A 22,436-nucleotide genomic window follows, 5' to 3' on the forward strand; every position below is an offset into this window, starting at 1 on the left:
ACATATATATATATATATATATATATATATATATATATATATATATATATATATATATATATATATATATATATATATACATATATATATATATATATATATATATATATATATATATATATATATATATATATATATATATATTTATATATATATATATACATTATATATATATATACATTATATATATATATATATATATATATATATATATATATATATATATATATAATATATATATATATATATATATATATATATATATTTTGTTATTTTACGGGTTAAATGATCTTTATGTCTTGGCTCACAAATTACAAGTGTCAACACGCACTCTGAGTTCGTATGTTAATTTTAATACGTTACTTTTCCATTTAGTATGTTATGTTTTCTTTCAGTGTGTTCCTCCTGCCAGGTAATTCACTCTGCCTCCTCCCCCTCACAGGAGGCATTAATGCCATCCTCCCCACACTTTCTCACTCTTTTTTCTTCTTGGTCACACGTTTTACCCTTTTCCTGACACTCAAGTTTCTTTCGTATCGCTCTGCATATGGGGTGATGCTGAAAGGCTCTTTATCTAGTGAACAGGAGTTATTCTCCCCTTCCTCGGATCGAGCCTCTATCTCCTGTGACTCAGGGGGTGTATGACTCCCACGGGTTCAGCGCTCCTCCGTTAAGATAAATTTTGAGATGTATCACTAGTCTTGGCAGTTACTATCACCATAACACACTTTCTTACCCCTCTGATACTGTATTCTAGACGTGAACCGGAAAATGAGTTCTGTCACTTAGTTACGCTGGGTAATAATGGCGCTGAGAGTATATGAAGTAGTGTGTTGAGCCTTTGTGCTCTGGCTAAACTAGATGAAGGTTTGTATGAGGGAGCTGTGGAGTGAACCGCAGCTTGTCTTACATGTGTGTGTTGGGAGAGGTGAGGGAACGATGGGAAAGGCTGTAGGTACTGTGGGTGTGCCAGCGTAGTTGTTAGACGTGCTTGGCATATTCTAACCCCCCCCCCCCCCGTGTCATTCCCTTCCTTGGAAAACGTCCACTTTCACACACTTTTAGTATCTGGAAATACGACACAAGAGTTTAACGTTGATAATTTCCTCTCTTAACACTAGCTAGTGCAACATGTAGCAGAGCGAGTCTTATTAGGCAAAGCTTTGCACTAAATTACAGCTTTATCATGTGTAAATGTACTTGATGAAGCCCTATTTAGGGTTATAACTTGTCTAATAAAAAAAAGGTTCACTCTTCGACATTAGTTTCACATACCTATTCTGCTGCCTTCCACCACTGAACAACTTGTTGCAATAATATTACTTGTCGAGGATAATACAAACTTTAAATTACTCTTAGGATTTGTTGTAGCTTTTTCTGTGTCAATCTTTATTAGTAGATAGCGATTATTTCACTGGATTGAATCTCAGATGATATTCGGAAGTATCTGAAGATGGTGTTCAGAAATATCAATGAAGATGTTCAAAAATACCTCAAAATGATGGTTAAGATACTAACTTCTACATTAACATAAATGAAAAAAATATATCTTTAAACGTATATGAGAACATTTTAGTAACGACTTATGAGGAACTCCGCTGGTGACTCTCATTGCCATAACTTTTCTTCTTATGAATGTTCACATTTTCCTTTCAAGCAAAATAATAGTTTGACTTTTAATCCTATGTTTGCCAGTTTCCAAATCTTTCTTTACTAAGCATTTTTTTTTTTTTGGACTTTTAAATACAACCCATATTTTCATGGTTGTTTCTTTAATAATAATAGTTTATCTGACCTTTTCGTCGTATCTTAACATGACATACATGTATTTGATTGAAAAGTGAAGTATTTCATAGCAAGTTTTCGATCTCCCAGTGAACTGTCCAGTTCCCTCTCATCACTTTTCTCGAGCATTTTCCGAACAATGCTTGACAGCGAGACAGACCTTTTATTAATACTGGCAGGAGGTATGCCATTTTTCATTTGTCATTACCTTTTTGCATTAAAATCCCACTAAAATCTGTAACCGATTTCATGTTTCCTCATTTTTCTGTGTATACTTGAGCTGCATTCAAGTTGTGTACGTGGGTGTCTAGGCTTAGCTTGTGGCCCCGCTTCTTTAACTACAATCGCCGGTATCATTTGATCCTGATCTCTTGGTACATTTCATACCTACTCATGAAACTGTAAAATGCGTCTGGCTTCATCCAGTGACTGGAGAATTACTTGCTAATATTCCAGTCATCGTAATACAAAGGTAGAGTATACCGACAGCATGTAAATAAGAGACAATGCGTGTTATGGAATTTTATTGTGAAGTTTCGTTCAAATATGACTTTATGATATTGTAAATTGATGAAGTCCCTAGCGGGCGAAATATCTTCACAATAATATGCCATAAGCCGCACTGTGCGCCTTATGTACATTCCTACCTTTCTTCTTTGCCTCCTTTGCCCTATTAAGTCCTCGATCTTGTATGTTGTACTCATATCTTCCCTTGACCTTCTCTCTTGTAAGGTCGTCAGCTTCATTTCCTCCAGTTCATAGCTCAGTCCCCTCAGCTCTGGGACAGGTACTGTTTCAGCCTCTGGATATTCTCGATTTTCAGAATATGCTAGACCAAGTGTGTGCATGCATGTAGGTGGAGAGAGGAAGGGGAAGTGGAAAGAAAAAAAAAGAGAAAGGGAGATAGGAATAAGGGAAGGGGTGGAGAGGAGAGGGGAGGGGGAGGTGAAACGAGGGGATGGAAGTGGAGATGGGAAAGGTGGGAATAGGGAAATGGGAAGTGGGGTTAGATGTGAGACTGAGCATGTAAAATATTCCCACCTTTGATAACCTTCGTCGTTTCTACGTTCTCCACTTTTCATTTCCCTGTCACTTCTCCCCTCTTCCACCCTCCCTCACGTCTCTCACCCTCGTTCCTGCCCTCTCTTATCCTTCCTTCCCTCCATCCCCTCACTCCCTCCCCCTTGCACTCTCCTTCACACAACTCCTATTTTCTTTGTCATTCTTCCTTTGCCTAACTCTCCCTCTCAGTTATCGCTATCCCTCCATCCCCCCTCACCATTACCGCTATCCCTCATGTTTTTTCTTCCTTCCCCTTCACTCTCCATCGCTATCCCTTTTCCTTTCTCGTCCTCAACCGCAATACTTCAGCCTCCCTCATTCTCCTTCATCTTCCATAGCTATCTCTCATCCTATCTCTCGCCCATCCTTGTCCACTCTTGCTCTCTCAAGCTCCCATTCAGGGCTACCATTAGGAAAAGGCTCAGTGACAGACCCTCCTCGACCCCTGACCTTCCTCCGTACACTGATCTTCCCTAGCCCCTGATCTTTCTTAGCCCCTGATCTTTCTTAGCCCCTGATCTTCCTCGCCCCCTGACCTTCCTTGGCCCCTGATCTTCTTAGGCTTCTCTGCAAAACTCTGAAATCAACTACAGGAAAAGCTGTACTCAGGAGCAGAGACTACTTCAGCAACCACAAACAGCAGAGTACAAATATGTGGATCAGGATTCCTTGACCAGCCTTAACGGCTGCAAGTTGACCAGTCACTGAGGAAACAAGAAACATTTATATATCTGAAACCTTTAAGAAAGCATTAGAGTTGCCCTTTCACTTAATTTTCTAAAAAAAAAAAAAAAATGTTCAAGGAAGGTAACAGAGGGTGTCATTGTCCATGTCTGTGTAAACCGTTTGTAAGGACATAGGAAGGTAAGTGTGTAGAACGTGAGGACATGGGTAAAGTGCGACGTACGTAGGACGATGGGTAAATTGTATAGCACGTGCTTACATGCGTAGTAAAATGCAGAGCACTTGAGGACATGGGTAGTAAAATGTAGAGCACTTGAGGACATGGGTAGTAAAACGCAGAACACTTGAGGACATGGGTAGTAAAATGTAGAGCAATTGAGGACATGGGTAGTAAAATGTAAAGCACGTGAGAGCATAGATGGTAAAATGTAGAGCACTTGAGGACATGGAGAGTAAAATGTAGAGCACGTGAGGGCATGGGTAGTAAATGCAGAGCACGTGAGGATATGGGTAGTATAGAGCACGCGAGGATATGGGTAGTACATAGCACGTGAGGACAATATTGAACTCATGGAGGAAACACTAAACCAATAGGGATCATAGGTCTGGGGCATGGGAGGTGATCAGGGCTGATCCTAGGTAAGGGAGAATAACTCCAGATTCTTTCATCTAGAGTCCTTCACCAAAATCAAGACCTCTCCCTGGCAGTGAAAGTCAGAATACACATAGCGGAGTGAGCAACATGTCGGGACATGGGCAGCTGTGTGTCCAGCATGAGAGGACATGGGCAACGATATACCATGTATGTCAGGACATGGGTAGCTTAGTGACTAGCATGTCAGGAAATGGGCTTCCAAGTGTCTGGCATCTCAGAAAATGGGTAACTGGAGTAGGCTGTAATGGGACTAAATGATCCCAGATCCATTTATTAAGTCGTCTACTAGTTGGTTAATGAGGTTTAAAGCCTACCTACTACACGAGGGTTATTAAGGCTGCACGCAACCTTACGACCACCAAACAACTCTCAGCATATATACACAGAAAGACATACACCTCACTATGTACATATATCCCAGCAGCACCACCACCAGTAGCAGCAGACCAGCAGTAGCAGCAGCACCACCAGCAACTACTACAGCAGCTGTAGTAGTAATAACAGTAGCAGTAGTAATATGAGTAGTAGTCTCATAACTGACTCGCTTAATGCCATAGTATACTAATTTAGGTTTAATATAAGACATTTGCAAACAAATTTTAATTAATTCCATACTTCTAAAATATTTTTATTTTTATTCTCCTACTGTGGACGGTGTCAAAGTGAGGGGCCAAAGGTTTATTGTTTAAAATAGACATCTCTTTAAAAAAAATTATTGATCAGATGAAGACTTCATCAAGCGATTTCACTGCTTGTTTGCTTGCTAGCTTGTTCTCTCTTTCTCTCAACTGCAAATCTCGCAATATTCAAATACCACTGGGGGAATATATTTTTTATGCCAATATGGCAAAGTTAGTGATTTTGTTCTCCTGAGGGTTGGTGGTGTGGAGGCCAGCAAGATTGATGGCCGCTACTGAGGCAGATTAAATGCTCGCATGAAATTCGTTAAGCCTCGGCATCCAGGCTGGGAAAAATATACTACTAAACGAGCATAAAATATTTGGTATGAGCAAGAATATATTTTCTCGTATTTAACTGAGATCTGTGTGTGTGTGTGTGTGTGTGTGTTTATACCTTGATGATACATTTGTAATAACTCGTAGTGTGAGATATACCTGCAGTATACATGGAGGTAATTTTGGGGATCAACGCCCCCGCGGTCCGGTCTGTGACCAGGTCTAATGTATTTTTTTCAAAATAATGTTATAGTTTTCAGTAAGTGTTACCCACGCTGTGCTTCCTCTTGGATTCTATTTCATTAATTTAAAACTATATTATTAAAAAAATACTTCTTAGTACCCTCTCTAAATATTTTTATTTTATTTTGAAGCATTGCCCTCTGGTTCCCTTTTATTTTATTATTATTATAATCAAAAAGAAGCGCTAAGCCACAAGGACTTCCCTTTTATTTAGTGTTCCTTATATCTTCATCTTATCCATTATCTGCTTATCTTCTCATTTCCTCTTATTCATCAACGGTGCCAATTTCCTTTTCATTGTTGTAGTTAATCATATTTTAAATTCTGTTTTAGTTACGGTACGAATCCTTTCAAAATTATCGTTTTTATTTTTCAAGTCCGTGCGCCGTACTATTCCAAATCCAGTTTAACGTATCATGTGTAAAAAATAATTCTATCGTATCGCCATTCTATAAATTTGAAAACCCTTAATAATTTATAGCATACGAGTCTATATATATAGTTCGCTGGGTAGTAACTCGTTGTTTATAATAACCATTTTTTCTGATAATCTATAGTCTTCATGAAGCTTTTTTTTTTTTCTTTCCTTTTCACTGGGAGGTATTTATCTACGTTAAAATCCATTGCATATTCAACAATCCACTTGCACAATTTTCCTAAATGATCTTGCAATATTTTAGTCATTTTGATATTCTTTTTTACCTGTTTTTGCGTCATCTGCAAATACTTATATAAATATACTCTAAGAAGTCAACTGCTATTAAAAGTATTATGGGGACAAGTACTGGCAGAGACGGGTCAGTATTTGCCACCTCAGATAATGTTCCACAATGATATTTTACTTATCACTGTCCACATTTTTCTTCAAAAACAATCAATTTTAATAATTTTCTCGTAGATTTTGTAGTTACCAGACGAGCCTTTATTTAAATATCTTTCCAATTAGAGCGTGTATTACTGGCCGAATTAGTATCTTTATTTCTGAAACGTCTCGCCTGAACAGCAGGCTTCTTCAGTGGAATATAGATGACTAATATATTAGGGTCAACAGTAGAAGGGAGTATATCAGTAACCACTATATTCGACTGAAGAAGCCTACTGCGCCAGCGAAACGCTTTGTAAATAAAGATACTAAGATGCTACACATGTGTCTTATTCATCTACCTGTCGGTATTGCATAGTAGTCGAATTACCATCGTTCATTTCAGAATTTTAAATATTTGCTTTTAGGATAAAAAGCTCAACAACTCATATACATACATATACACACACACACACACACACACACACACACACACACACACACACATATACATACATACATACCGACATATACACACGCCTCATTTCAGGGGAAGGAATATCTCTGAACATTTCCCAGCAACTATTCTTCAGAGTGCAGCCGCAAGGACGCCCATGGATATTTTCATGGGTAAGGGGGAGGGGACAGCGTAGAGGAAATCATTACTATTACAGAGCAGTAATTAAGATTTTACGCAGCCGGTTAGAAGATATAAATAAACTGTTATGTATCCTGAGGTATGAACGAAATTTTAAAGTTTTTGTAAAAGTAATTACTGAAAATACCTATTTTTACTGGACTCCTGATCAGATTCGCATTATAATGCATTCATATATATATATATATATATATATATATATATATATATATATATATATATATATATATATATATATGCAATAAGATCACAGTAAACAGGTGATTTTAGAATATGCAAAACAACCACTCTGAAAGAATAGTTCCTTGATAATGTGAGTAGTCACGAAAGCGCTTGGAATTTCTCTATTCTTTCAGAGTGGTTGTTTTGCATATATATATATATTTATATATATATTATATATATATATATATATATATATATATATATATATATATATATATATATATATATATATATATATATGTCGTGCTGAATATGTAAAACTGGTCAATTAGCAAGAACTCATTTAAAATTAAGTCCTTTCTAAAATTTTCTCTTATGCGTTTAAAGATATATTTTTTACATTAATGTTAATGTAAAAGTTTATAATTTTGCACCAAAAGAATCTTAGAAAACTTACCTAACCTTATTATAACAAGAACAATTTATTTTAGCCTAACCCAACTAAATATATTTTAGATTTGTTTACATTAATTTAATACTAAACAAACACAGTGAAATATATTTTTTTAGTTAGGTTCAGAATGATTTTGGCGAAATTATTGCATACACAAATTTTCGCTTGTCCTATATAGCAAGATGAGCGTTGCTATTTAAGTCAAGATCGCAAGTTCTGCCTCTTCGGCACGATATATATATATACATATATATATATATATATATATATACACACATACATATTACTAACACACTGGCCGATTCCCACCTAGGCAGGGTGGCCCGAAAAAGAAAAACTTTCACCATCATTCACTCCATCACTGTCTTGCCAGAAGGGTTCTTTACACTACAGTTTTTAAGCTGCAACATTAACACCCCTCCTTCAGAGTGCAGGCACTGTATTTCCCATCTCCAGGACTCAAGTCCGGTCTGCCGGTTTCCCTGAATCCCTTCATAAATGTTACTTTGATCACACTCCAACGGCACGTCAAGTATTGAAAACCATTTGTCTCCATTTACTCCTATCAAACACGCTCACGCATGCCTGCTGGAAGTCCAAGCCCCTCGCACACAAAACTTCCTTACCCCCTCCCTCCAACCTTTCCTAGGCCGACCCCTACCCCGCCTTCCTTCCACTACAGACTGATACACTCTTGAAGTCATTCTGTTTCGCTATATATATATATATATATATATATATATATATATATATATATATATATATATATATATATATATATATATATATATATATATATATATATATATATATACCCAAGTACAGAGGTCTGATGGAAGTCAAAAGCGTCCTGATGGAGCCACTATGCTACCCTGGAAGGATGGAAAGCAGATTGCCTGGGACTACACCTGTGCTGCCACATTGGCAGACACCTACTTGCCATACTCCGTAGTGGAAGGGGGTGGAGCTGCCAGCCACCGGGAGACCCAGAAGATCCGAAAATATGAAGACCTTCCCCCTTGCTATAACTTCATTCCAATAGGGTCGGAGACCCTTGGAGCATGGGGCAAGTGTGCTCTAAAGTTCCTCAAAGAGTTGGGTGAAAAGCTCATCATAGAAACCAAGGACCACAGGGCGACCAGCTTTCTCTTTCAGAGACTCAGTGTTGCAATCCAGAGAGGAAATGCCTGCAGCATTCTGGGCACGCGGCCCACCGCAGGGGAGCTGGACGAAGTATCCGAGATAGAGCTCTGAGTTACCTATGTTGTTTTACTTTCTGTTGTATTTTTGTGAATGTTTGGCCAATGTATTTTTGTCTTTAAATAAAACATACTTGAAATATAGGGGGTGGTAGGAGAAAATTCTCAAACAGCTTCAGGGAAAACCTTGAGTTTTCCCTGAAGCAAGTTTATTCTTTTCTCTGAGGATGAGGGTCTCTATGACAGTTCTAGACGTGGTACCTCCCTATATATATATATATATATCTATATATATATATATATATATATATATATATATCTCTATATATATTTTTTTGTGTGTGGGTGTGTGTGTGTGTGTGTGTGTGTGTGTGTGTGTGTGTGTGTGTGTGTGTGTGTGTGTGTGTGTGTGTGTGTGTGTGTGTGTGTGTGTGTGCGTGTGTGTACTCACCTAGTTGTACTCACCTAGTTGAGGTTGCGGGGGTCGAGTCCGAGCTCCTGGCCCCGCCTCTTCACTGATCGCTACTAGGTCACTCTCCCTGAGCCGTGAGCTTTATCATACCTCTGCTTAAAGCTATGTATGGATCCTGCCTCCACTACATCGCTTCCCAAACTATTCCACTTACTGACTACTCTGTGGCTGAAGAAATACTTCCTAACATCCCTGTGATTCATCTGTGTCTTCAGCTTCCAACTGTGTCCCCCTTGTTACTGTGTCCAATCTCGAACATCCTGTCTTTGTCCACCTTGTCAATTCCTCTCAGTATTTTGTATGTCGTTATCATGTCCCCCCTATCTCTCCTGTCCTCCAGTGTCGTCAGGTTGATGTGTGTGTGTGTGTGTGTGTGTGTGTGTGTGTGTGTGTGTGTGTGTGTGTGTGTGTGTGTGTGTGTAATGCATGAATAATAATTTATTTGGTTAATTATTTGAGTTAACCAACAGTAGCCTATGATAAGTTATGCTATGTATATGCAATAAGATCACAGTAAACAGGTTATATCACAACATGCAAAATAACCTTGGTGAAAAAATGTGAATTTCCAAGCGCCTTTGAGATTTCTTACATTACGAAGGGACTCGAGAACAAGGGTTCCCAAACTGGGGTATGCGTGCCCTAAGTGATACACGGAGGTACGTGAGTTATATATTTTCAGGGGATACACGAGTTACTATATATTTATAGGGGATACATGAGTTACTATATATTTTCAGGGGATACATGAGTTTCTATATATTTTCAGGGGATACATGAGTTACTATATATTTTTAGGGGATACATGAGTTACTATATATTTTCAGGGGATACATGAGTTACTATATATTTTCAGGAGGTACGTGAATGAGTAATCATATATATTGTGATTTTGTCATAATTTTCTAATTTATTTCAGCATTTTATAAACAAACTTAAAAAAAATTAAGGCAACCTTGTACATCAAATAATTTCTAATTGTAAAAACATCAATAATCCACTTAGGTTAGTCGTCAGTACAATAATGACCTACTGTCTGTGTAAGCGTTTCTATCTCTCACTGAGGGAAAGGTGTAAGAACACACTGGCCAGGATCTCTCCTATCCTGCATATTCATTAATACAATTATGTAATGCACATTCATTCATTACATTACCTGGAGTTTACCTGGAGAGAGTTTCGGAGGTCAACGCTCCCGCGGCCCGGTCTGTGACCAGGCCTCATCATGAGGCCTGGTCACTCTGTGTAATACTGTGCTGACAATGGTATTAAAATGAAATATTTTGATAGAGAATCTAGGATTCAATTTCGTCATGTTACTTGGTTAACATGAATCATGTCTTTCATATTTCTTGGCAAACTGCAAAATAAAAATGTTTCTCGGGGGGTTGAAATGACATCGAAAAAAAAATACCCATGAGGAAAGTTGCATTCTGAATCACTTCCCTTCCATCATACAATTTAGCACTGAAGATTGTAAAGGAAAAAGACTACACACAATTGCTGAAAACCTTATTCTTCTCTCCTACAGAGACACTGTTTGTTGCATGATTAGAGATAATGCAGCGAGGAAAAGAAAAGATTCCCTGCCTCTGTCAAACAACCCTGTTCAAAAGATAATTTCTGAGATTCCAGAAATCAATCAACAAGCTTTTGTGGGGATAAAAAAAAAACACCGACCACCAAACTCTCTAAACAGTCTGGTGAATCAGAGAAGGGTCATTGTGTTTGTGTTCCCGAGGCAAGTCAAGAATGGAGACTTCGAGGAACAATTTTTGTTCTGTCACTCGTTAAGAGCCCTCAGCACGAGAAGATATTCTCTGGCATGTCTCCACATTCTTCGAGAATGAAGAGAATGTATATGTATGCACAACTGACAGCGCACTGGTTAATCTTGTCATTAGCTCACAATTTACAGGCCGAATGATATCTGTATGTCTTATATCTGACATTATTTTTTTGAAAGTTATTTTTCACGTATGTACAAAGGACAACCCGAGTGGTAATACAAAACATGAAGAGTAAAAGAGCGGCAGAAGTTTGGCAACCACGGCTTTAAAATATCCCACTTACACTTTACTTCCACTAGCTGCTATTTTAACACTAATTTACTTTAATTTGATCTGATACGGAGTCATCCTTACCACTGTAGCTGTCATTTCCTCCACACTACAATATTACCATCAAATTTACTGGCTAAAAGGGGTTATCCTGCCTCAGCAGTATCAAAGTTCAGCCATATGTAAAATTTCTTACCATCCTCCTCTCACGACGACACGCACAACAGTCACACAACACCTTAAGCACCTAATGAAGAACTGTGGCAGGAGCGACAGGCGTACACACACACATGCCCACACTCTTGAATCTCTCTTAACTGAACCTGAGTAGTGTGTGCCCAGGGTGCTGCAGCTACCACCACCATGAATTCTATGAAAAACAAAAATACGACATCCTCACTTCTGTGTTGCTTGGACATTCAGGATGCATCATGATAGACCTTAACATTATATTCAAGGAGAAGGGCAAAACCCGTAGGGATTATACAACGCCTGGTGAAGGAGAGGAAATATAGCTTGATCTACAGAAAGTGTGGGAAGCTTCAGTTTCTCACACCGTAAACCCTTCACTAGCATAAAAAAAAAACTTTTGTAAGACAAGTTGGTAGGAAATTTGAGAATTTAAAGATCACTTTGACTAGACAGATCATTCAGCGGTAATTACAATAAAAAAAACAAGGAAAACAAAAATTTACAAACAAAAATAACTATCATGACACGGAACTCGCTTACCGTGGGTACAAACCCCACCGTTCCATCATTTGTCCATATATTTATATACTGATCAATTTCATTTCATTTACAATGCACTAGATCCATCTGGTTATTCAGTAAAAGAAAAACAGTTTCTTACCATTATTAAATTTACACTATCGTTATCACTTTCTCTCCATCCATTCACTCTCATATTTCATGAAACATTTTCACAAACCAAGTATAAATAGTCAAAGTTTATTTTTCACATTTCAGGTTCATACGTCGTTCTGTGTTATCAGCAGTGTTAGAAAATTCAAACGAAAAGGAAAATATCCCGACCTATTATGCTGAAAGAGATGTCGAGTCTTTGGTCTGATCAGAACCCTGTGGAAAGAGTGGCACCTTTTCCAGAAAAAGAGGCCCCTACCCCTAGCCACAAACACCACCACTTCGTTAAGGTGGTGTGGGAAGGGAAGGGAGTTTGGGGAAAGAGGGAGGGAGTTTTAGGGAGAGAGGGAGGGTGTGTGAGGGAGATAATAGGGGGGAGAAACACTGCAGATGTACCAAGCATTATTTAATTAAAGAAAAAATCTCTTAGTCTTTCCCGCACCTGCTTCCTTCCCTTCTATCCCTTGTTATCTCTTCCCCTTTCACATTTCAAACCACTTAACCCCCCCTCTGCATCCGTCTGTTTTCCTCTCCTCTTCTTGCTCTCCCTTGTCCCCTCTCTCTCTCTCTCTCTCCACTGTCATCACTCACTGGGAATAAATCAAAGGAGAAGTGTGTATATACAGGGAAGAAGGGGGAATCCGAAGAGAAATTGAGAGTGTCAGTGACGTGGAACATAAAGATAGGAGAGAGAGAGAGAGAGAGAGAGAGAGAGAGAGAGAGAGAGAGACAGAGAGACAGAGAGACAGAGAGACAGAGAGACAGAGAGACAGAGAGACAGAGAGACAGAGAGACAGAGAGACAGAGAGACAGAGAGACAGAGACAGAGAGACAGAGACAGAGAGACAGAGAGACAGAGAGACAGAGAGACAGAGAGACCAAAGTAGAATCTAAGTAGTTTTTGAAACCGTTCTGAAACACACGACCCTTAACAGCTACGTTAAGGATGCCAGGCAATAGACAGGGTCAAGACGTGTTGCATCATATCTATACACGCCCATCCCTCTGTTACCATGACCGCATGGAAAATGCAATTTTTTTTTCAGGCAATACATAGACCGCAGGACCTTCATGGTATCGTATACCAGGCAACAGCATCCTCAAAGACAGTGTGCAAGCCTTGTCAACATTTTACTGGACGGGAGTCCAGTATAATTTGTAGAATTATTATTTTTAATAATGTTATATGAAACGCTAAATTATAGAGTCAACCTAGATTAAAAGACTCTGGTCAACCTCCTGGCTCAGACCTCGCCGCCACAAAATGTGACTCCCTAATCGAGGCAAAGTTGATAATCAAGCATAAGCACTAAATGTTGCGTAAGTGAATCTCTCATGAGCAGGGGGTGAGCATGCAACTCAGCCTTGAGTCGGCTGTCACTGCTCAGAGTCAGCAATTCTTCAACGCAAGGCTTGGGTAGAATGCGAAGGCACTGTTATATTGACTATAAGAATTTCCACTGACCTGTGCCTAGCAATAGAATTATTTATTTTAATTCTGAGTCATAGCCCCCGCGTCCCGGTCTCAGGCCAGATCCCCTGCCTGATGACTTGATCAGTCAGGCTGTTCGTAACAGCAGCACGACAGTATGAGAGCATTAACGGGAATGCAAAATGATATATATCTGCCTGAGCCAAGAGATGGAGGGCAATCCAGTATCTGGGACTATCTTAGTGTAAAACCTAGACAGAGTAGGCTGCGGACCTGTCAGGAGACACTGTCCCGACGAAAAATACATCAGATGGCAGGTTATATTTGGTGCTTAGAAGACACTGATGATGATCATCATCAGAAAACATGACGTTATTACTTGAGCTGCAGCAAGATTGAAAAAGAAGAGAATACGATAGATTAGTGATATTTTAGAGTGAAATTTAACACTACAATGAATAAGAATCACTAGTGGAATTTTACAAGCAGGGCAGCTAAATGAGGAAAGTAGACATTTATGTTCAATCAAGACATGTATAATAATAGACGTTTACTCATTAGTGGCTTTTCAATCCTAATTAGGACTGAAAAAAAAAACAAGTGGCGAAACGTCTCTCTCAATGTCTTGATTGTGTGAATGTATCTTATTCCCGTAGTCTATCGGCATGAACCTACCCGTTCATGTACAAGGAAGCTAAAAAGCCTGCAACTCTAAGTTCGAATCTTATACTTGTTCTCACTCCCGAAGTAAATGAACCCAAAGTGGAATTCTTGAACACATCCTCATCACCCTACTGCAGTCTCTCATTTCGCCCTGAGAGATTTCATTACCTCAATGAAACTATCCCGTGTGATGGATTGCAACAGGAAAAACAGCTAGGTTTTGATGAAATCATGTCACTCTTGTACTGAGTAGCAATACACTGCTGAGTGAGAGAAATGGTGTGGGCGAGGGTAGAGGCGAACCATGGACATCAAGACCAGAGGGAGGAGGGAACACGGAAGGAGAAGCAAAGGGGGGATGAGAAAAAGAAAAATTCGATAAGTGAATGCGGGGTGAGAGAGGGAAGCAAACAGCGATATAGGACGGAAGGGAAAAAAATGCGTCGAAAACGAGAGGGTGTGAGACGTGAGAGAGGGAGAGGGAAAGAGACATTAGCCTTGATTTCAATATGTACCGCGTCAGTGACTCCTCAGTGGAGCGTGAGTCAGTCAACCAGATTGTAAATAGGAATGCTTATTTGCCGAAAAAAATGATTTTTTAAATAAAAATAGTGATAAAACTAGCTGGTTTTAATGAGTAAATTAACAAGATACCAATTGTCTCTGGTTATACACTGATTATGTTGCTCACTTTCCAGCCAAAACAAAATAGCAACGACAGTCCAAGGACACAAAACATTTTGAACACGTTAGTAAGCCGAAACGTTGAACTGGTCGATGCATCGGAGGGATGAAATAGGTCTAAACATTAAGATCGATGTTTAGAGTGGGTTCGAAGCGATGATGTCGAAATGCAGAGATCGAAAAGTTAAGATGGTCGACACGTCGATGGGTCGAAATGTCCTGGGAGGAGGAAAATAATCGTGTAATTGTAATAGTGACTGAAGTATTTACACCATAATATGTTTTTTAATTCATCGAGTTTTCGAAACTTAATTTTACATTAATATATGTACTGACACGCACACAAGTGTGCACAACACACACACACACACACATACACACACACCTCAGTACACAAATGTGGATAGCATAAAGTGACGCTAAATCAGGGTAAAAACTTAAAAATACTGTCAGTGTTGTCCTTTGTACGAGAGCTCTCTTCCAACCGTTTGTGGGAATCCGTTGTTTTCGTAATAATAATAGCAGTAGCAGTAGTACAGTGGTAATAGTAGTAGTAGTAATAGTAGTACCAGCTGTTGTTGCTTTACACACTGAGAGGATTAGTGGTGTCTGTTCTTTGTCTCAACACACAAGATAACAGGTAAATCTTGCTACTTCTACTTACACACTTAGATCACACTAGACAGGTATGTACACGTATAGGTTAAATGTTTACATGCTTTCTTCTATTTTCTTCATAGTTTCCTTTCATCTCCTTGGGGAAGCGGGGAAGAATCCTTAATCCGTAAGCCATGCGTGTCGTAAAAGGCGACTAAAATGCCGGGAGAAAGCAGCTAGTAACCCCTTCTCTTGTATAAATTACTAAATGTAAAAAAAAAAAAGAACTTTCATTTCTTCCTTTTCGGGTTACTCTGCTTTGGTGGGAGACGGCTGGCATGGTAAATCAATAATATAATAATTAATAGTAATAATAATTTCCCTTAATATGTCTGAGCTAATCCGCCGAGGTCACGCCAAAAATCTCATATAGATTAAAGGCTAAAATCTTACTAAGTCAGGGAGAGGTAGTATTGCAGGTTATGGTATTTAATGGTACAAACTTGCTCTTTTTCTCCGTCTTAGAGCCTAGATCTTATATCTGTGTTTATCCACATACTGACAACTAGGCGAGTACAATCAGGTAGTCTCGTCCTTAGCAGACAGAGGATCAAGCCTCCACAACTCTTTGCTCTGAATGACCCACACGGGCTTAGCACTTCTGATAAATATAACAGTAATAATTATATTATCATTATTATTGTCAAAACTAGGCGCTAAACCACCAGTCATATAGCGAGTAATAATTATAAAGTATCTATATACTTTAGCGCTATCGTCCGCAGGATGGATATGGAGTGCACATTAAACCAGCGCTTCGGAGAATTTATTTTGGAATCTCTACAAGCCAAGAATTTCTCCAACCTTCTCTGGTTAAAGTGATTGGCGCTAAAAGTAAATATTGCGCTCCTGAGCTCTTAAAGTCACCAATTTAAATTTCCAGCTCAGTGCGTTCAGCACAAGTGATTCGACGAATAGTCCGCCTTACAGCTGTACCTCCAATATGTGTTCTTCACCAGTCTTCCGTGAACAAAGGCATGCATAAAATGTTTCACTCGAGGTGTACACGACCTCGCGCGTCTTGCGTATATTGAGATCAAGGCGTCAAGATATTTGGGTGAAACCTGTATGACGGTGAAGATTTGAATGAATGATTTGATAAAAATAATCTGAGTATTTTATAAGAGAGATTTGTAATAGAGCAAGACGACTACACAGCAAAAAAAAATATGGAGAGATATCCACAGAACCGACTGATTAATCAGTCGTAGATGGGAACTAGAACAGTGCTCTCATAGAGAGGTGTGCTCTAATACACTTAGAAGTAAAACTAACACACCTGACTTCAAAATCAGCACATGACTATCACAACGGAAGCAATATTTTCTCAAACATCCATTATTTTTTTTTTTTTTTTTTTTTTTTTTTTTTTTTTTTTTTTTTTTTTTTTTGAGAGAGAGAGAGAGAGAGAGAGAGAGAGAGAGAGAGAGAGAGAGAGAGAGAGAGAGAGAGAGAGAGAGAGAGAGAGAGAGAGAGAGAGAGAGAGAGAGAGAGAGAGAGAGAGAAAAGAGAAGTACAATACACGCAATTCTCCAGCGAGGTTGTTACCAATGAGCCTAACGGGTATTGTGATGCGATCCTTCGTTAACAACGTTTCATCCACGCAATGCGCTTTATCAAGTTACAGTCTTACCTCATACCTATATCACTTCCCTTAGACCTCTAGCAGATACTAACATCAGGCTCAACTCTGCTGACAAAGGAAGTGGTGTCATCTCAACACTACAAATCTAAGAAGGTCCACTCGACGATCCAGACACCTACGAGCCTTTCAAACTTTAACCAAATCTTTTCTACTTCAAACTAGTCGTATCCTGAAGATCTGTTTGTGATTTGATAAAGCCCACTTTGTGAGAGAAACGTTGCCAATATCAGATCGTTATTCATCGTGTCAGTATACCATTTCCTTCCACAGTAATATCTATTATGGAATCACTGATAAATACTGTTCATGTTGCGTGTGTGAATTTTACACGGTACTTACAGGAGGATCCTTAAGATTAACTACAAGACCCGTAGCGTTTATTCGTCACCAAAATAATTACTACAGCGCCTCCTGCTGTCGCCGTTGGCCCGCTGCTAAGTGACCGATGGGTTCCAGGTGAGGCTTAATTAATTCTGCACAGGTAAATTATTCAACACAAGCTGTGCAATTAGGGCAGCGAGTAATTTGTTCACAGTAATATTGGACCCAGAACTCGAGGTAAAGCTAAGAGTGTTGCTTATGGAGACAGAATATTGCAGCGGGCCCTAAAATTTAATCTTGATTTACTCTGCGTTACGAAGTGCTTTATTAGTTGTTATCAACGAGGTTAATGGGCGAAGGAGCCGTGAAGCGTTGTATCACACAGCAAACACAGCACTGTTGGATGCTGCTCATGTTACAGAACATACGAGCTCACGAAATGCTCGTGTTTCTGTTTCTGACTGTTTCTCTCTCTCAGACTTACACCCACACTCACAGTGTAATAACCACAAAGAAGAATTTGGCAGCCAAGTGCCCAACATGCCGCCAGAGATGCATTGTAGAATAAAACACGAGTGCAATACTTAACACATTTAATTAGGAAACTTGTCGTCCAATGTGGTTTCCTTTCTTTTACTGGTTTGAAGAAGTCCCCCATTGGGGGATGTCTCCTAATTAACTGGCCTGAATATTGAATTTGTCTTCACTCCACGTATTGTCAGAGCTACGTTTCGCTCCCCAGTAGCTTTATCCAATCCAATACACATTGGCTTAGATAAAGTTCCTGGAGAGAGAAACATAGCAATAACGTTATATTCAATGCCCTTGTGCCCTTTTAGATAACAATGTCGGTACTTTAAGAAATATCCTGTATTCCATAGCAAAACGTTGTCTTAATAAAGGTTTGCTCTGTTCTCTTTCTTTATACTAAAGTTCAATTATCTTCGCCCAGTGGCCTGGTGGCAAAAGCTCTCGCGTCACACGGTGAGGGGTCCGGGTTCGATTCCCGGTGAAGGTGTGGAAACACTGAACGTGTTTCCTTACACCGGTTGTCTATGTTCACCCATCAGTAAAATGGGTACCTGGGTGTTAGTGGACTGATGTGGGTCGCATCCTGGGACAAAATTGACCTAATTTGCCCTTAATGCTCTGCATAGCAAGCGGCTTTCTATATAGTAATATGTCATTGATGTCAGCTAGGCCTGTATACAGTGTACATGTACTTGTAGTAAAAATAAGATATATGTATTCGAGCACCTGTACTTGTACTCGAGGAGCACTTGTGCTGGGCCGCGGGGGTACTGACCCTCGGAACAACCTCCAGGTACAAGAGCACTGCATGAGGCCTACTGACCCATGCTCCTTAAGGTCTTTAAAGAGTCGCTTAGGACTTTGTACATATCTCAAGCAGCGCCAGCGATGAGCCCACACTTGCTCAATCACGTTCAATAGATGGAAATACTGTCTCCCAACCAAAACAGTTCGAGCTTACAGAACATACGGGAAGAGATGGAAAAAACTAGACTCGAGTAATGTTAAAGCAGGTCAAGTCTTTAAAGAAAAAAAGGCACAATACCGTTACTGGAACAATACACAAATAACCCGCACATAGAAGAGAGAAGCTTATGACGACGTTTCGGTCCGAGTTCGACCACTGACAAGTCACGAGGTCAAGCCTTCATTAGACGGCGTTCCGCTCAAGGTAAGCTATATCGAGCTCTTGATAAAGCTATCCTTGAGCGAAACGTCTTAATGAAGGCTTGCTCTGCTCTTTCCTTATTTTACACATATTCCTCTGCACTCTGCCGTCCTTCAAGTGAAGCTGAAATTGACAACTTAAAAGGCGCTAATAGAGCGGATAGGGACAGGTTATTTATAAAAAGCGACGACTAGAGACAAGAGAACATAGTTGAACGCTGGAAACGAGAGTGCTATTAAGACATCAGGAAGTTCTTCTTTAGGATGGTTAAGAAGTGGAATGATCAGGAAATAGTTTCAATTACAGGTTCAATATTTCAGTGCTTAGGGACAGATTAGAGAACGCGGGTTCAAACACACTTTTGAAAAGTTCAATTAAAATGCCGCACAAAGGCCTCTACTCTGAAGGAAGGGTGAGGAGGAGGATGCAGCTCCTAAGATCATCTGACCGGTGATGTCAGCACTCTTCTGGCAAGACAGTGATTGAATGAATGACAGTGAACGCATTTCTTTTTTATTGGAGGTGGGGGTGGAATAATCATCCTTCCTTAGTGGGAAACGGTGTATTACAAAAAAAAATTAGTTTTTAATGGGAAAGATGTATTAAGGGCTTATGATTATCAAATACCTCCCTTGTATATAATTTTAAACATAATATTTTTTCAGTTTAATTCTGATCAGCACAATGTGGCAACACTATTATTGTTACTGCTACTGCTACTAATACTACTACTACTACTACTACTAATAATAATAATAATAATAATAATAATAATAATAATAATAATAATAATGGGTGTTTCGAGCGCTGTGTGATCCGAGAAGAATGCCTTACATCACATTACGCAGGCCCCTGACAATCGACACAAAATTTTCAATAAAATAGGCAAATTAGCACCTATATAGCCCAAAATCGTTAGCGCTGAAAGTGTGAGGCCGATCAGAAATAGCATTCCCAAGTAATCGCATATAAACTCAAAAAGAAAAAAAAATATCCGACGCTTCAGTCATTTCCTTGAGGGGAACACTTAATAATGATACAAAGAAACACGATTTACCAACTAGAAAGATTCATTTTACATATCTGCACATATCTAGAAATCATGATTGCTATTACTGATTTTCGCGAAAAATACTGCATGGAGATCAGAGTCTTATTGGCTAATTCACTGAACAGAATTGATGTTATAGTGTGTAGAAAGACAAAAACAATAGGTTTTTTTTTATCAAACTTACCTCTAAGCTACATTTTAAGAGGAAGCAATGTGCACATATGTGCTTCCTGTGGGAAACACTATTTAGGAATAACTAAACTATCAAAATGTAAATAAGTTACGATTTAATGTCTTATTGAGAATGCGGGTGGCCGTAGTAAAGTGCGCGGCACTTTGTTGCGCATCCGCGCAGCCACATAATTGTGGGAATGCACTGAACTTATAGGGAGTCAGACAGCCCCTGGGATCATGGAAGGCATATAGGTTGTGTCTAAGTGGAGGACAGCTCGAATTCCCTGCATCAATTCACCAGCATCAACGCATTTTCACTGAAAGGCACAGCTTAAGTGAGCGCTACTCGTAAAAGTATCAGAGAGGAATTTACTTAAGTGCCATGTCTAAGTACCGTCAGAGCTCCATCGGCATCTTCACCCTTGTGCTTCTCCGAAGACAGATAAAGCTGTGGCTCCGTACAAGGTAAATAAAAGAAATGAAAAAAAAAATAATTAAAATTAAGATAGATTTATCAGAAACCTTACAGTGATTCAGGACTGTCCGAAACGTCTCCTAAGAAGGGTTTTTGGTAAAATATCCTAACCAAGGTACTGGCGACTTCATTCTTTCAGATTCAGAATTCATAACAAGATTCAGATTCAAATTCAGATAACAAATACTTAGGTTTCTCTTTTACCACAGCTCTCGCTCTGAGAGGTAGTTGCCGATCAGCACTTTGTATATATTCTGAGGACCACATCTTTCTTGATGCGCTGTATATGCAATGAAACAGTATATATAAACTGGAAAGGAGTATATTTCATTCTGAATAATCGAAGAATTTACCTTAATCACTTTATTAAGGGTTATTAGTAATAGCCTATTACAACTTGATTGGTGATGCAAAAGTGACACACAGTATTTATAACGCTCGACTAGTAGACTGGTTTTTAAACCCGACAAACCATTAGGATTGACAACTAAGAAGTGACCACGAGTGAGCGAGGACTAGAGTGGACGAGCCTTGATTTATACCCATCAAAATCAGATTCAAGCTGCATGAAGGGGATTTTTCACGTTCAAGAAATTACGTTCAACATCAGCTTAAGATACGAATAACAGCATAACTTACAGAACATTTAACAGGGAAGGAAAAATCGAAAATATCTATAAAGTGGCAAGTCAAACAAGACCAATAACAAGATAACAATTCTGTGACAAGAGACAACACAAAAAGACCAACAGCACGTGACAACACAAACAAAAACCAATAGCACGTGACAACACAAAAAAAGGATCAGTAACACATGACAGAACAATAATTTTCTGACTAGTGACAACACACAAAATAGGACTAGTAACATGCGAATATACACCATAAGTGTTGCCACTGTTCACAGTACAGGTACACAGTGAAGTGTACTTATGTATCTAGTTTATTTTAATCCATATTTTAGAAGTTAATTTTAATCCCTTCTTTTAGGGATTAAAATATTCTTGACTGCTGGTGAACAGGTGACATGCAGTCTAAATGGCCTTCGTGTAGTCGATAGGCTTTAACCCCCCATTCGCTAACGCAACGTTTCAAAAGAACATTACGGCTCACTTATAAACCCGTACTGGCTAGACCTGACTAGTGACCTGTCGAATCAATATAGTCCCTCTCTCGAGTGAAAGGAAAGTCTATGCTGGAAGAAAGCTTTGACCTGACAGATCTCAGGCGGAGGATCGAGCTTCCACTACACCTTTTACTGGATGACCCACATGGGTTTAGATCTTCGTATAATTAAAAGTTCCTCATCCAGAGGGAATTCAGAAAGTAATATTCTTCAAATGCATCCAAAGGAAGGGGACGGATATATAAACACAGATGAGAAGGAAATTAACAAAAGGGAGGAAGAGATTAAAAGATGGGGAAGGTAACATAGGGGAAGAAAAGATTAACACACAGGAGGGAGAAGATTAACATAGGAAAGGGGGGAGAAATTAACGGAGAAGAGAAATTGCTAAAACACGAAAGAGATAGGGCAACATTGGGTAGGAAAGATTAATACAGGATAGGAGATTAA

General features: G+C 39.1%; 1 protein-coding gene across 1 annotated transcript in view; it reads left to right on the forward strand.

Annotated features, from left to right (window-relative positions):
• LOC138854084 (cell adhesion molecule 1-like) overlaps positions 1-22,436 on the forward strand; it is a 296,513-nt gene that overhangs the window by 147,978 nt on the left and 126,099 nt on the right. The window lies entirely within an intron of this gene.

This window comes from Cherax quadricarinatus, chromosome 49 (genome assembly GCF_038502225.1).
Source record: "Cherax quadricarinatus isolate ZL_2023a chromosome 49, ASM3850222v1, whole genome shotgun sequence".
Classification (NCBI taxonomy): Eukaryota; Metazoa; Arthropoda; class Malacostraca; order Decapoda; family Parastacidae; genus Cherax; species Cherax quadricarinatus.